The sequence below is a fragment of the Ostrinia nubilalis genome, chromosome 8, assembly GCF_963855985.1.
Source record: "Ostrinia nubilalis chromosome 8, ilOstNubi1.1, whole genome shotgun sequence".
Taxonomy (NCBI): domain Eukaryota; kingdom Metazoa; phylum Arthropoda; class Insecta; order Lepidoptera; family Crambidae; genus Ostrinia; species Ostrinia nubilalis.
The window spans coordinates 2350947-2366255 of NC_087095.1; the positions used below are offsets into that span (position 1 = coordinate 2350947).

Genomic DNA, 15309 nt, shown 5'->3' on the forward strand with positions numbered 1-15309 from the left:
TCCTTTTTCAAGATTAGCGACTTGCTTAGGCCATAAAATTCAAACCCATCTGGAATATTAAGTATTTATTATATGTGCTGATAATCTATATAAATAAAAATGAATTGATGTTCGTTAGTCTGATTAAAACTCGATAACGGCTGGGCCGATTGAGCTGATATTGGTTTTAAAATGTTTTTCGTAGTCCAGGGTAGGTCTAAACGGTGAGCAAATATTGTTTTTCTGTGACAGACAAAATTCCACGCGGGTGAAGCCGCGGGCGGAAAGCTAGTGGACAATAATTTTAAAGGAAAACTAGCCTGCTAAGTGGCGCCGCCCTAGTGGATAACACACAAACCTACCCCTTTTGTAGCGCAGCGAAATACAGTTTTGATAAATAGTTCCTTTTTTAGTCGCATCTACGTCGAGATGTTTAAATTTATATTCTTGGCTTAGAATTAAATATTGAGCGTTGTTTCAGAATACAGACCAATCAAATATTATTATGTAAATTGCTATTTGAAAGTTAGATTAAACAATTATTTCTTACGATTGCGCAAGGAAGCCTATTCTACAAATTAACAGTTTCGCATATTTTGGCGCCATATCGTAATATTGAGTAATTTATTTAATGAAATATTTCTCTCCATTGGGGGTAATTAGTGTCAATCGAAAACCCTCTCAGACCGCTCGCCGCAATGCGGTTTCAATTTAGACTAATCGAGTATGCATGCAGTAGGTTAGGTTTCACTTGATTTTTATTAAATCATCATCATCATCTCAGCCGTAGGACGTCCACTGCTGAACATAGGCCTCCCTCAATGCTTTCCATGTTGCCCGGTTAAGCTGCGTCCTGTAGTTTTTATTAAAACAATGACATTTTAATTGCTTTTATTTCCTGCTTGGTGGAAAGTCTGGCAACTAAGTACCTTTTTCCTAAGGCTGGTTTTAGTGTCACGCGGACTGTCAGTGCGGATCGCTCCGCACAGCCGATCTGTATGAACTGCTAGGGAGCGGAGCGGTTCCTCCGGACCGCATTACTCTAAAACGCTCCCTAGAAGTTCATTCAGATTGGCCGTGCGGAGCGGGTCCCCACCGGACGGTCCGCGTGACACTAAAACCAGCCTATGATGCGGATCTGGTCTCTCTAATCTGTGTCATGCATGTGTATTTTCTTTAATTTATTATTTTCATTCATCAATGAAAAAAGTGAGTTCAAGGCGAGAGTGAATAGGTAAGTAGGTACTTACAGAGCAGAAATGCAGCATCCTAGACTGCATCTTACTTAACACGAGGTGCGATCCCGGTCAAATACCTGTCTTGTTATGCATAAAAAACTATCTATACTAATATTATAAACAGGTAAAGTTTGTGTGTTTGTATATTGTTAAATTGTAAGGGTTAATCTCGGGATCTACTAAACCGATTTTAAAAAATCTTTAACCAATAGAACCTGTTTAAAATTATTGCTGAGTGTTATAGGTTATAATATAATATAAAAAACCGAAAAATTACACGCGGGCGAAGCCGCGGGCGGAAAGCTATTAAATAATAAATAATAGACAGTGAGCTTACTGACTGTTCATTCTATTATGTTCTAATGCAACGATCTAATTAGGGCAATTAATTCTACGTCCATAGGACAAACACTAATGCTTGGTCTATACGGTATAATATCACTATCATTAGTATATGACATAGTTCTGTTGTTGTTAGTTATTTATTACTTCATAAGAATAGAATAGAATAGAATAGAATATTATTTATTTGGCACAATACACAATACATGATATAGGCACAATACAAGATTAAAACATAGAAAAAACAAAAAAGAAAAATAAAATAGATTATAAGTGCCCTGTGCCAAAAAGGTCCCTGACTCAGCATTAGTCGTGACAAAGATGCCACGACACTGATTTTCAGCAAGGACCTTTGGGGCACTGGGGTCGCCGTAAAAATAAAAAAAATAAAAGAACAAAGAAACACACAGATTATACCTAACATAAATACAAACAATAAAATCATAAAACATAATATTTGTAATGTAACTTGGTTGGCGATTGTAACGGGTTGAAAAAGTACTGTTTTTGCGCCAAACGGCGTAAACGCTCATAATATAGGCAATTTCGTCGTCTAAATAGTTAGTTGAGAAAATATTTCAATTAGTATAGTATTTAAGAATTATATCAAGATAAGTCTACACAGGTTTTCAAATTTCCACTTTAGCGTCAGTTTACAAGCTGAATTTTTTATAAAAAATACTGTGAAAACGATTTAACAAACATTTATATCCTATAGTATAGGTCCATCCATATAGTCTCTCTCACGTAATACGACCCGCACGACACCTCAAGGTTATCCACACTACGCATACCATGCAAAATACTTTCGAAAAAATATTCGTATTTTATTAGCAATATAATAAAAAAAAAAATAACTACCTTGTCTTGAAATATATAGTAAAATCTAAGTCTATTGATTATATTTTAATTAAACACGATGTAAAAATATTTTTCATCTAATGTACGCAATGTGTGAAACGGAATAGATTTCATCATCATCATCAACAGCCCTTTACAGTCCACTGCTGGACTATGAGCCTCCTCCACTATAGTGGAGGGTTTTGCCATAATCTCCACGCTTGGCAGGCGGGTTGGAGATCGCAGCTTAAAAGATTGATGTTTTTCAAAAAGCGCTGCTGCCCATTCTCTGTTTGATGTGTAGTCCCTAAGTCGCCTCTTACGACACCCGCGGGAGAGTAGGGGTTGGTGACAAATGTATTCTACTCTGCCGTCACCACACGGCTTATAGATAGAGAATAGATTTAGTGCTGAGGTATTTCTTGTATAATAAAATCGATTATTTTCGCGGTTCATTAATCGATTGCAGTGAATACTTAGTTATTAAAAACATCACAAAAATCAACCATATTTTTCGATTATTGACTTTAATAAACTCATTAAAAATAAATTAGTAGTTTTTAATTTAAAGAAACAGAACCAGCACTTTTTAGGAATCGTTTTTTGAACACAAACCATGAAATTTGAATATTATCAATAAAAAATTGTTACAATAATATTTGTAATTAAAAAAAACATGTTTTTTGTTAAATAACACCCATACAAAATATTTCTCTAAAAGTAGGTTTTACTAACTCTTCAAAAAAAAATCGATAGATAAATCGCTATTGTTTAGTTATGTGACATCTCTAAATCTTTCAAACTCGAAACGTCATACGGACCATCCTAGGCGAAAAAAGACTATAGGCAAATAGTTAGTTGAGAAAATTCTTAGATTTAAGCATTTTTACAATAAGAAGACGACAAGAAGAAGACACACACAATGACAGATCATTACGGACCATTATATCTGTGACAAAAAAAAAAACCAACTCGAAAAAAAAAAAAAAAGAAGACAAAGACAACTGTCACTGTCATTTATTGGACACATTTTCGCATTAAAGTTCTGCGTGCATGGTGCAAATACATTAAGTCGGCCAGGGATTAATCAATTAAAACATGTGCATGCGCAGCCACGTCTAGAATGACCTGGCAGTGGTTCAATTAATGAGGAAAAGTGTTGCAATCTGTTCATGGGGGCTAAGACAGGTGCAGAATAGACCTTTGTCCCTCCGCACCTCAAGGGGCCCACGCGGCGCCGGAACGTAGCGTCATCGCCAATGACACGCGTCGCGTATAACCCAATGGTGAGATACATTTACACTAATATTTAGTTTTTTGCAATGACAAAAGATAAGTCTTATGTAGAGATAAGAGTTATGTATGAAATGCAAAATAAATAAATAAATAATATGCTTGGACATTTTACACTACGCTTCTAGTCCCAAACTAAGCAAAGCTTGTACTATGCGTACTAGACAATGGATATAAACATACTTAAATACTTTTTTTTTGTAATACATACATATTATACATAGTACCTAACAGCCAGGGCCAAAACCCAGACAAAAGTAAACCCGGACAAATATTGAAAAACATCTGATTACTAATAAACTGAATGACTCTACAAATACGACTATTTAGTTCATCATTCATGTTTTGTTTAAATCTAAATTTATTAAATAATATTATTTTTTATGAAAACAAATGTTTAACGAAGCTTTAAGCGCCATCTAGAGCAACAGCTAGCAACTTTCATCGTTTGGTTTACGGTTTGTAGATTCGGTACGAACCTAGAAGTTAAAGATATATGCTCCAGTCAGAGGGCGGTAAATAATATATTTTTACTGACTTGGGATTAAAACTATAGCTTTATTTAATAAAAACCATAACATTAATGTTTTACAAAAAGTAATATTGTATTATTTTAACGATCCATGTTGTTTTTTTACTTTTATACTTTGCTTTTTTGTGCGAAGACTCGTTTAGAAGTATATTTCAGCATAATCAGGTCATCAGTCTCCAATAAATTAAAGAAGAACGACCTTCTCTACTTTATCAGGCCCAAAAGGGAGGATTTGGCTTATACTCCCTCGCTTTTTTTGCGACGGGAAATGCTCATAATATTGTGCAATGTGCATAATAATGAGCACGTAATCCACGTAAACTTTTTAGGTAAAAACTTGCCCCAATGCTGGTGAATTTACTCCATAATAATACATAACTAAAACCCTGCCATATCAGAGTGACATGCACGACAAAGCACGCTCGGCCAGGCGCGTGGGTCACGCTCAGCGTCCTGTTTCTCACCCCTTAACTACATAATTATAACCTATAGCGTTTCACTTGATATTACATAATAAGCTGTTTATAATAATGAAGGGCTTTTATGGGTCAACGCTATCCAGAATTGACTGTAAGAAAAGTTACCGGTACCTACCTAATTAAAGAAGTTGACGCCTAGCGACAATAACTTCTTTGCCTATCTAACGCCCGTATTTACAAACGTTACTATGAGGTCTCACAGTGCGCGTGAACACACAGAACCAATCACAGAGCTCTATTCGCTGTGCGCTCGATTTGCTGCTTCACTTAAGCAAGCATCGTTTGTGAATACGGGCGTTAGATAATTTGTTAAGGAACTGAAGTGAGTCTGTTGACAATACTTATTGCATAACATTGCAACGATAATTATGACACCAATCTTCCTGCGATATTGTAGCTATTATAGGAAAATTGAATTTGCTAAAAAACTCGCAATTGTAAATTTTACACGAAAATTTCAGGCAGTTTTTACCAAAACCTTTTAGGTCGCAGATACCGAGTTACAGTATTATAGGTACTATAATATAATAATACAGTTCTCTGTAATCTGAAATAGGCAAGACGGCAATAATCACTGGTACCGCATGCAATAAAAACCGTACAGTATTACATGCAGGGTTCCGGGAACACCACTTGTGCGTTCCCATAGGCAATGAATGAATTATTACTGATAGATAAGTGATAGGCGAAAGAATTGCTGTCTATGGTGATAGTTCATTTTCTAAACACGATGTGTTGTAGTGAAACAACCTGATGTAAAAGTAACAGGGTTTCTGTTTCAAATAATGGTAATCTATTTACATCTGTATAGATCGTTTCATATACGAAGACGCGCCCCACCAATTTTTGGTCAAAAAGCGCGGGGTGCGGAGAGTTTGATCCGAGCAATCCGAGCGTCATTATTGTAGAGTGCGTGTGCGTGAATGGATAATTAAGCGTGTACCGATAACACTCAAACATTAGCGGAAGAATGGTGGGGCGCGTCTTCGTGGATGAAACGATCTATAACACCATAAGAATCCTAAATCTCGTTACAAAAAGCATGTAAAGATCTACTATACTAACAATTTTATATAAATGGTAGAGTTAGTTACTATGAAAAGAAACTATTTTTTATTCGAGTAAAGCTAACTTTGATTGCAAGGTCTTTTGAGTTGATTTTTGTCACAATTTTTTTAAAAGATTGGTTGGATACATAATATTCAAGTATTCAAATGTTAGTAGTAATGGAAATTAATACAGCCTATAATGTAGAAGCCAAGTTCTCAACTGCCTTGCAAATAGATTTATTATCTACATTATAACTTAAATACAGGTTTATTAGACTCTGCAGTACTTCAAGTTGCATAGGCGCCATACCACCGTATATTGAGACAGTTTTCCCTCAGGAAAAATAACACGTTTTACTGTCATTTATGATTTATATTAAAAGTTAATAGCTGCAATAAAATGTCTGATATTTATTGTTATATGAAAATTTCTAAGGACTGGTTAGTGTTTACATTGCCTTCACATTGTTATTTAAATCATGCAATGTTTTAACGGAATTGGGAAGAATCACATAAAGAGATTTTCAATTTGTGTGTCCAACCTGTGCATTGCACATAATACATGTGAACTGTGCTCTGAAACCAATAGATCTACTAGGCGTTAAACTATTTACTTATTAGAAGATCTTACTACAAGATGATATCTGTAAATGCCTTTTTCGTGTTATGCAGATTTCGGGATGCGTCCGGATTTGGATCACGTGCGTCTAAAACCACGCTTCTGGTTGATCACAGGATTATGATTTCGTATTGTGTGCCTGCAGTTAATCCACGTTCCGTGAGGCCAAGCACTTTTAACAACAGAAAAAACAAAAGAAGATCGATGAAGATACTAAGACGGTTATCACACTGCGCCGCGCTCCGCCGCGGTACGCGGGACGACAGATTTAATCATTGTATGCAAGTACCTACCTCAGTTTGTATAGAAAACACGCGCGGCACTTCACACTGACAACGCGTCTGCGCGCGGGATTTTTTATATGAAATCACGCGCCCCGCGACGGAGCGCGGCGCAGTATGATAACCGCCTAAGTTCTGATAAGTTCAAAACCAAAACAACGCAGTAGCATGTTATTTAACTTTATCATCCACGTTCATTATAGTCTCTTCAAGCCACGTAAACAATATCTTCTCTCCCCCCACTTTGTATTCCCGCAGCCTCCGAGGCGGGAGCGCGAGATATTTCCAATATAGCCTACATCAAATATGAATGGAACATAAAATAAAGCTGTCGCTTGCTGCTAATGTACTCTTACACAACTCCATTATGGTTTCACTTGGTAATAACGGGGTGAAATAATAACTACAGCCTACCTACCTACTAGGTATAATTACAAAGGTAGGTACAGAAAGCGTCAAATAGTTCATGACACTTAGGCTGAGTTGCACCACCCAACTTTGACCGTAACTATAACGATAACCGGTGCTTTTTATATGGAGTTTGACAGATTTTTGACCTTTGTCAAAGTTAAAGTAAGATGGTGCAACCCAGCCTTAAAGTGGCTAAAAGTTGACAACACACATACATATCAAATTGTAACAAAGACGTGTTGCGAACGTTTTTGGCTACTTTGGGTGTCATGAATTATTTGACGCTGACTGTACTATAGGCGATTGACCCTTCGTTTTGCGCATATTTCATTCTGTATTATTTTGTATTTAAAAAAACAATTAAGCACGTAATAAATTAGTATCAATTCAACTGTACTTATATTAACGACCCATTGTGGTACCAGTAAGTATTGTGATTATCAGGTTTGGTAAGCCGTCTTTATACTACTTACTTAAAACCGTTTAATATCGGGTCAAGTTCATGTATAAATACCATACACACCCTTATTACTCTTTACTTATTCAAACAAATTGGATTTTGCTGAAACTTTACAATGCTGTAACATAATACATATATCGTATCCAATAATAGTTATAATAAGACGACGATCCTAGTTGAAGTACTTATTATAAGTGTGTGACCTAGAGGGCAATATTGCCAATTTCTTATCAAGATATGAAATAAACTTTAAACTCCAGTATTGAATTCTTGGCCCATTATCTACATAAAATAACTCCATACTTATTTCTTCGCCACCACAGAAATTGTCTTACACTTTAAATCCAATTTGAACTTAAATACGATTATGTTAAAGCCCATTTCGTTTTGGCTATAGTACTATCGTTATTTGACTTGACACCCAGCCAAAAGTAAGTACAATCGATAGCTTTTGTCGGCGACTCTACTTTAATTGTCGTTAAAAGAGAAATATCGAAAAGCCTGTTACACTAAATTTTAAAGTAGGTTGATGTTTAATGTTTATACTAAAATGGCGAATGGAGAGATTAATGAATTATTTTGAGATTAATTGATTACTAACTAAAGTTTTTAAGTGAAAATAAGTATAATAAGCTTTGAATAAAATTTCAGTTATCGGCGATTAGAAGTATATGACCATATACATATTTAAAAACTTGGAATAAAATACAGTCATCATTACGAATATCATTAAACGTAAGTTATTTCTGAAACCCAATAAATGCGTCATAAAACAACAAGATAATCAAGCAAAAAATTCACACCTAAATAATGGTATTAATTAAAATGGTATTAATGCGCTACTTTGCTAGTAAAATCACATCAGGCTATAAAAAGAATCGGATGTGCTTGTTCATTGTATTCCTACGTGAATGTATTAAAACGTTTAGTTGTCCATAAGATATGTTACAAATACGCGAATTTAACATCATAAAGCATTCAATAAAACAAAAGTAAGGAAGTGCGCTAACACAGTTATTAATTTAACAATCAGCGGAGTTTGTTTATTAAAAGCGTACAAACCGACCGTGTACTGAAACAAAAAAACAACTTTTGCGTACAAAAAAGCGACACACTCCGCTCCAGTACACACTAAAGTTTAGAAAACAACGCCATCTATTGAATGGGCACAAAACCACAAAGCTGGGGTGTCATTTTCTACGGCGAGTAATTTCACTGCCCGTAGCCGTTTCACGCATGCGCTTGTAACGGCTAGGGTTGGGACCGTGGAGACGTGGTCGATATCGATTTAAATTGCTTTTAAAAGTCGATAGTTAGATATTTAATAAATAGGTACACACTTCTAAGGTAAAGAAATCAAGATGATGAATGACAGTAATTAATGAATTGAACGTATTGATTCTAATAAATTGTCAAATTGTAGGTTTAATCTTACACCCTCTTCTTCTTCTTATTCGTTTTGCTATTGGCAGAGCCGCAGAAGCCACGTTGAAGCGTACACTCGTACATTTCCTGAAAAAGAAAAGCAATTTGTTTTTCAACGAATCAAAACCAACAACATTTTTATTAGCACCTACTTGTTATTATTCAAATTCAAATTATTTATTTGCAATAAATAGGGTTTACAAAAAGGTGTTTCAAAGAGATAAATGTTGCTTTCACCTATTTAACTATGATAACACAGCATGCAAATTTTCGTCTTAAAACGACTTTTTATAAATTACAATAAGTTTTCAATTAGATAGTACAATATTATTAATTTAACGGTTACCACTCATATATAATTGTATTCCGTATTAATTATTTATCATGTCAATTTAAAATTAATTTGGATCACACTTCAGAACTTCATCTAATTTAACTCAATTCGTGTAACCCAATCAAAAACTTCTTTGTTCAAGATTTCGCAACTTCCAGAACATTTTCACCACCCCCTATTTCCCTCGATACCCTTTCGTCCCATCCCTACCCGTTTCTACCGTAGTCTGCGGCAGGATTCCCAAGCCGCGCCCGTCAGGCCAGCCCTACGCAGTACTTCGCAAATCTGAACTATGCCCTACGGACTAAAGTGAAGTGCGACCGAGTGACTACAGGACCACATGTGGCTGAAGGGATACGGGTTCGACATCGCTTGGCACAAGCCCGGCTAGATACAGAAAACTCTTTGTGCTCCGGAATGAAACGGTGAGTGCTAAATGCTAATTTACATTTAAGCGGTTCTTTGAACTTAATGCGAAGCTTTTAGTGGGGAAAATGACGCATTAAAACAAGCCTTTTACTACTTCATAATAATAACTTTCGTAAAATTATAGCGTTATTAACTACTTTTGAGTTAGTTAAATAACACTCTCACAGAAAGAATTGCTGTGTGAAAGAAAAAGTTTGGTGCAAGTATTTTTCTCGTTTTATGTGTAAAAATGATATGTTTTGGTGCAAAACTATGTTACTAATTATCTAAAGTACGCTCTATTTTGGTAGCAAAGTATGACTAAACTATTACGCGTCGTGCTTTTTAAGTATTCCAAACTGTCTGCCACTATTATTAACATACTGTTATCAAAATGGTTGTCTAAATAGGTAAATACCTAGTTTCTGACATTAAATTATTTTAATGAACCTACTGTAAATTGCTGGATCTAGAAACAATAAATCCTTTCTTGTTTTTCTTTGACTGATTCTAAGGAAATGGTATGAAATCCTAAGAAAAAAATAATTATGGTAAATAGAGTAGGTGTTCGAGACTTACAAAGCCAGGAGTTAGCTTTTAACTTAATAGGTACGAGTACCTATGTGTGCATAAAACTGCGGAAAGCTCTTATCACAACTATTCCAACGTTCGTTTCTAGATGCCGTAAGCTCCAAAAGCTCGACGACAAGTTATTTTTCTCAAGGCTTTTCCTCGATGTTATCATAAATGCTTAATCTAGATAAAAGTTCACGGTATAGCTCTAACGCTAACACGGTTTATGTAAAGAATATTTTATGTGCGTATTTTACACGCGAGTTTATAGTGCCATAAAATTTTCTCAAACAAATACTATTATTATTTTGGAAGCTTATTGTATAGTTTTCACGAAAACTGGTCGTGTTGAGTTGATGTTAATTTAATAAAAAAAAAACGTATTTATAATACTTAAGTAGCGCATAGTTCGTATAAATCTAGTCAATTTTATTTAAACAAAGAGCACCCAGCATTACTTCTGACGTGACAAATCCTGCAGTGTATTCTAAAAACACACGGGCTTGTATTGTTACCGTAATCGCCGGGATCAGCGGCTGTCACCGACGCGATCTTGATAAGCCGTCATTAGCATCTGGGCAGCGAGCGTTCGTGATTTGATTTGGGTACGCTTAATGTTTGCCATCAATTTGGCTACATTATTTGGGTTTATTCTTTTTTGTTTGTTTAACATATTTTACAGCATCCTTCTGAATTTGCGTAGCTGAATTGATGAACCGTGTTTTAACATGTTGTTGATTGCTTCTACGTAATTTAAAATGCAAACTTTCAAAATCATTTACCTATTGTGTAGTGACTTGGTGTAATGTAAATAAATTAAAGTTATAATCTTCGCCGAACCTGTCTACTCTTGTACTTTAATCCTTTTCATTTGAATTGCATAGTTTCAATAACATCCATCATTATTTTAGAAACTCATCTCTCATCAACTCATTATTTTAAAACGTGAAGTAAGTCATTAAACAAAATGTACAGTGAGCTCGTCAAGCTAAATACCGTAGCATCTCATGGAATCGTAATACCGGCAGTTAGAGGTAAAATAGCCAGTTCCTCTGTGGTTGAGGATTCCGGGTGAAGCTCGCTTCCACCTCCGGTCTGATCATCACTTACCATCAGGTGAGATACAGGCCATGAGCTTCCTCGTTGTGGATAAAAAAAAAATAGGGGCGAGATATTGCACCAAAAATTAATAGTCTGATGTGCTGCCCTCTGTACTTACATCAATTTTATTTATATTTTTGCTTTGCGTTTTATGGACGGGCGCGCCCCAAATATCCTCCCGTATGTCCTCGCAGTGTTCATGCGTTTTTCACTGGCGTCTTGCCAACATACAGCAAGCAAGTTGTAAAGTAACGCCGCAACGTTCACAGTTTAAGATTAAGCCCACATTTAGGTCAAACAAAGCGTTTTAAATTCTTAAAAGGGCGCGGTCCTGGTAATTGTAGACATTTTGAGGGGTATTTATTTTAGTCAAGGTGAAATTTCTTTTTTGCAGCTTTTATAAACAAAACACTCTACCTTAATTTTCTAAAACTATGTTACTTAAAATAAGCAATGTAACTTTGTCTGTCTTACTTTGTGTAGGTACTACTCTGTCGTGTTCGTTTTGCTATTGGCCATTAATAAAATCATAAAAAAAAGTTCATAGGACAAATTGTCACTTACTATGATAATCGTGGGCTAAATAACTAAAATATAAAAAAGTTCTAGACTTTTTCAATAAATTTTAACCATTTTCTATTTGGAATGAGTATCTATTGAATCGACCTCTAGATTACTTTGTATTTTCAATCCCGACAAATCTCGTTTCGAATAAAGAGTTCAAAGAAAAAACTGGTCAAGTGTGAGTCTATCTGGCGTACTGAGAGTTCTGTATACCTCCCATTCTACATCCAAGTAATTCTATTCTCCTTTTACTTATTGGCTTTCATATAGGTTTTTAGATTAGGAAATCATTGATTGACTACTTAGTTTGCTTGTAGATATAGCCTAAAGTATACTCAGGAATATTACTGGCGAATGTATTCAAAATGATTTCAGTTGTTCTAGAGATTACTTCCTACAAACTGTGTGTTCCTTAAACCATGACTGACAGACGAACAAAAAGTTATTGTTAGGTACCTATAATGGCTCCTTTTTCTATAAGAGTGTGGCACCCTAAAAACAAAGCAAAGCACGAAACGAAGTAACGTTTTAGTTCTAGCTGATTAGCAGGCTGAACACGTAGAGAAACTTTCCCAGGGAAAGATTTCAGTGATACTGTTTCAGTAAATGCTATGATAATTCTATTTACCTAGTTCCTTTGTTACATAACAACTTTCTTTTGCTATAACGATTTACAAAATTTCGGAAGTGAAAACAATTGATGCTTGGTTTAATCTTATCTCTTATGTAGGTACTTTTTTTCTATTTTACAAATGCTTATCCTCGTTGGATTTACTATTTGAATATCATGCCCCGTATTTACAAACGATGCTCGCTTAAGTGAAGCAGCAAATCGAACGCACAGCGTTGAATAGAGCTCTGTGATTGGTTCATGTGTCACCCTGTGGGTTCACGGCCACGCGCACTGTGAGACCTCAAACGTTTGTGAATACGGGCGTTAGTCTGCATTGATGGAGAACGACTCTCTCTTATTTACCAGAGGCAAAATTAAAAAGTTTGGGCCTACACTATAGATATAAAGTCTATAGATTTTTTTACAAATAAATAAATAAATAATAAATAAATATCCTTGGACATTTTACACTGCGCTTCTAGTCCCAAACTAAGCAATGCTTGTACTATGGGTACTAGACAACGGTTAAATGTAATGTAACCCTGTATATCTAAGAGACATTCTTAGCGAGTCTATAGATTTTTTTACAAATAAATGTATGTAACCCTGTATATCTAAGAGACATTCTAAATGCAGGTCACGGAGACAAGTCTTGCGTTGAGCGCGCAATGCTAAAAGGTGAGAAACTCAAAATAAATAATAAATAAATAAATATCCTTGGACATTTTTACACTTCGCCTCTAGTCCCAAACTAAGCAAAGCTTGTACTATGGGTACTAGACGACGGGATAAACATACTTAAATACTTTTTTTTTTGTAAATACATACATATTATACATAGAAAACACCCAGACCCGTCACAGAAATTAAAATTCATCATTTCAATTTCTGCCCGACCGGGAATCGAACCCGGGACCTCTCGGCATAGTAGTCCGTTCTGAACCACTACACCAAACGGCCAAAACAGATGTGTCCCTAGCTCTATGTCCCTAAAGTCGCTAGAATAAATTTAAGAACGCTAAGAAACTAAGTTTAGATACTGAATTTTGTAACGAAAGTAATAAAATGTGTTGAGTACTTAAATTCTTCAAGATGCGACCGACGGCGTCATTAGAATAATGAGACATGAAGGGCTTTTCAAGAAGTTCTTTACATTTTTTTATCTTGAAATAGACTTCTTTCCTTTGAATCTTTTTAATTAATAAAATAACGAGGTACCCTTCGACATGTACTTAGGCAGGTAAGGGCGACATATACTTTTTTTAAAGTACATGTAGGTATTCTGAGCCAGTCAAAACCGTAAATATTGTAAATGTATTGTGTTGTTTCAGTATTCTTAGGCTGAGTAATTATATATTTAAGACCTAATGTACACTGTGAAATGCAATAAAGATTTGAGTATTGAGTATTGAGTTGCAAAATCATCGGTTATTGTTAAAGTTACGGTCAAAGTAAGTTGGTGCAACTCAGCCTAAATATGTATTACTCCACTTTGAAATCAAGATAGGCATGTCATTATGATTACCAAAATTTCCTGTTGCTTTTGAGGCGGATTATTATAATTTATTGTTGTTTACAAGAGAAAGACACCATCCAATCGATTTTACTAAGAATATTTTTTCCTTATTTTTGGGACAAAGCTTCTAACTTAACAGAAGTTTACAAGAAGCCAGGCAAAGGAAATGAGATACGAAGCCTTGGAACCGAAAATTCATCAAAATATATTTTACATTTGTTATCTAGCAGATGAACATGTATTGTCTACAAACAACTGAAATAAGGCTTATTCACTGAACAAGCTAAGGGTGATCTAAGTGAGATGTAATTATCGATTGTGTTTTGTAATAAGTACCTATAACAATATCCTTTTGTAGGCTGACAAAGGTGACTGAGTTTCTTCCGCCACTTCTTCTCAGCACCAGCCCATATGTTGTCCCGAAAAAGTGGTAGGGCAAGCTATTTGACACGTGTATAAGCTACCTGGAAAGGGCCTAAGTACTTTGACATAAGTACCTAATATCAAACGTATATTATCTTTTCATTTATCTTGGATGAGAAAAGAAAATTAAAGTGAATAAAACGTCCCACAAATGGGCCCTGTTTGGAACTCGTTTCAACGATGTCCACTCCTGTATAGCGAGAATCTAGACTAGAGTTTAACTGTCTTTGAACCCGCGATGTTTTCTAGGACTTTTCTCGTCTTCTATTGTTGATGGAACATCCTGGAAGTCTGGAATTAGCCTATTTGATTCCTTGATAGCATTTCATTATTGTGTTTTTTTAAACACTTGCAAAAAATAGTATCAAAACATCTTGAACAGTTGGGCGTCTGCTTGTTTATGATGTTGCAATGTATTAGTAGTTGTCAAAGTCGTAAAATTGTGCTGCATTAAGCAATATGCATTGCGTGTGAAGCTAGTGAACCGTAAAATAAGTTGCAGTTCAGTGATTTATTTTTTATTTATTTAAAGACTTTATTGCACACATAACAATGTTCCGTACAAAAAGGCGAGCTTAATGCCATAAGTCATTCTCTACCAACTGACCTTGACAATATTTTTAAAATTCTCAAATTGCATTGTAATTGCAAAAGCATACTTATGAAGCTTTTTAATCTCGATTTGCACATTAATTTTGACTGCAAAGCTTGGTACCTACAAAAAGTATAACATTTCTTGAAGCATTTGCAAATTGCTAAAATGTAATAAATGTTCTAATAAAATTATAATTATTTTTTCCGGCCTTACAAGCTGGGGTTTTGTACCTCA

At 35.3% G+C, this 15309-nt stretch overlaps 1 long non-coding RNA gene across 1 annotated transcript in view; it reads left to right on the top strand.

Annotated features, from left to right (window-relative positions):
* The first annotated feature begins 3379 nt into the window (after positions 1-3379).
* Positions 3380-15309, top strand: part of LOC135073738 (uncharacterized) — a 52759-nt gene continuing 40829 nt past the window's right edge. Inside the window, exons 1-2 of the long non-coding RNA XR_010257701.1 lie at positions 3380-3685; positions 9425-9707. This is a non-coding gene — a long non-coding RNA (uncharacterized LOC135073738). The remainder of the gene's footprint in view (positions 3686-9424; positions 9708-15309) is intronic.